We start from the raw sequence: 2,174 nt of genomic DNA, 5'->3' as shown, positions 1-2,174 counted from the left end.
GCGGCGGCTGCTGTGACAAGGAGGGGATGGGGAAGGATGGAACTGTGTCATCCTGCAGCAGCTGTGCCCCGGCCATGGGGAGCACTGGCACAGAGTGCCAGGAGCCTGAGGCAGTGCTGGCAGCACAGCCTGCCTTTCCTGCCTGGGGCCAGGAGGCCACGTGGACTCAGCCAGAGCCCGACCTGAGGGACAGGTGAGACCTGAGGGGCTGTGACCTTTGAAACAGGAGCGCTGCAGCCTCCTCCATCTGCCCTGGGATCACCAGAGTGGGGCACCTTCCTCACAGGGCCCCAGGGGCTGGGGAAGGTGGGCACAGGGATATTCGGTATTCACACAGGTATTCAATATTAACTTAGATACTAGATATAGGTGTTCAATATTCATATAGGTATTCAAGATTAACTTAGATATTAGATATAGGTGTTCAATATTAACTCAGATATTAGATATAGGTGTTCAATATTCATATAGGTATTCAATATTAACTTATATATTAGAGATAGATATTCAATATTCATATAGGTATTCAATATTAACTTAGATTTTAGAGCTAGATATTCAATATTCATATAGGTATTCAAGATTAACTTAGATTTTAGAGCTAGATATTCAATATTCATATAGGTATTCAAGATTAACTTAGATATTAGATATAGGTGGTCAATATTCATATAGGTATTCAATATTAACTTAGATTTTAGATATAGGTGGTCAATATTCATATAGGTATTCAAGATTAACTTAGATATTAGATATAGGTGTTCAATATTAACTCAGATATTAGATATAGGTGGTCAATATTCATATAGGTATTCAATATTAACTTAGATTTTAGACATAGATATTCAGGATTCATACAGGCATTCAACATTCATTTAGATATCAATATCCATTTGGGTATTGGATATATCAGAATCCCTTGAGTCCGTGGCAAGGAGAAAACTCTGCTTGGTTTTCATTTTCCCAGGTGGTGGCAGCAGTTCCTCCTCTTCCCTTATCCTCCCCTCCAAACAGGAATCTAAAAAAAACCCCAAAACCCTGAACAGTTTTGCTTCCCTGTGTCAGACCTGTGAGTGTTTGTGGGGTACCAGCTCCAGGTGTTTGTAGGGAATTGTGTTGAGTGGGCAGGAGGGAATAGTGGGGGAGTGCTGAGGTAACATCAGCATTGATGGTTTAATGTTAGGGAGAGGGGAGAATCCAGACAGGAAATGGCTGTGGATTGTGATTTCCTGTAGGAAAGCCCTGCACAAATTATTCCCAGTTCCCAGAGAGAGCACAGCTTTCCTGGCACAGGGTAGGGATATGTCCTGTGGTGGCTTCTGGATCCCTTATTTCTGTTCCTGTGTGATTTCTTTGTTTATGTTTGGGCTGCCCCAGATCCATGGACATGTAGGAGAGAGGCCAGAGGAGGCACGAGGATGAGCAGAGGGATGGAGCAGCTCTGCTGGGAGGAAAGGCTGCGAGAGCTGGGATTGTTCAGCCTGGAGAGGAGAAGCTTTGGGCTGAGCTCAGTGTGGCCTTGCAGGGCCTGAAGGAGCTGCAGGAAAGCTGGAGAGAGACAATTCCCAAGGCATGGAGGGCCAGGAGCCAGGGAATGGCTTCCCAGTGCCAGAGGGCAGGGCTGGATGGGAGATTGGGCAGGAATTGTTCCCTGGGAGGGTGGGCAGGCCCTGGCACAGGGTGCCCAGAGCAGCTGGGGCTGCCCCTGGATCCCTGGCAGTGCCCAAGGCCAGGCTGGACATTGGGGCTGGGAGCAGCCTGGCACAGTGGGAGGTGTCCCTGCCCATGGCAGGGGTGGCACTGGGTGGGCTTTAAGGTACTTTCCAGCCCAATCCAGTTTGGAATTTCATGACGTTTTACTGGATGGCTCAGAAGGGGATTCCTGGGGCCAGTGCAGTGGGTTGCCCTTCACTGGTGATGCTGTTTCTCAGAAGAAAGGAAGTTGGGAACCTTTATTCTTTTTCTCCCTTGCCTGATAAAAGGACTTCAATATTCAGTGTTTTATCCACACAAGGGACTGGAGCTGGGGAAGGATCTGGAAAAACCATCCTAGGAGGAGCACCTGAGGGAGATGAGGGGCTCAGCCTGGAGCAGAGGAGGCTCAGGGGGGACCTCACTGCTCCCCACAGCGCCCTGCCAGGAGGGGCAGTGAGGGGGGGTCGGGCTCTGCTGCC

At 48.7% G+C, this 2,174-nt stretch overlaps 1 protein-coding gene across 1 annotated transcript in view; it reads left to right on the top strand.

The window, feature by feature from the left end:
• Positions 1–2,174, top strand: part of LOC103621832 (trifunctional purine biosynthetic protein adenosine-3-like) — a 23,599-nt gene that overhangs the window by 9,608 nt on the left and 11,817 nt on the right. The window lies entirely within an intron of this gene.

This window comes from Corvus brachyrhynchos, unplaced genomic scaffold (genome assembly GCF_000691975.1).
Source record: "Corvus brachyrhynchos isolate BGI_N302 unplaced genomic scaffold, ASM69197v1 scaffold149, whole genome shotgun sequence".
Lineage (NCBI taxonomy): Eukaryota > Metazoa > Chordata > Aves > Passeriformes > Corvidae > Corvus > Corvus brachyrhynchos.
The sequence above is the reverse complement of the archived record's forward strand: the minus strand, read 5'-3'. Positions and strand labels throughout refer to the sequence as shown.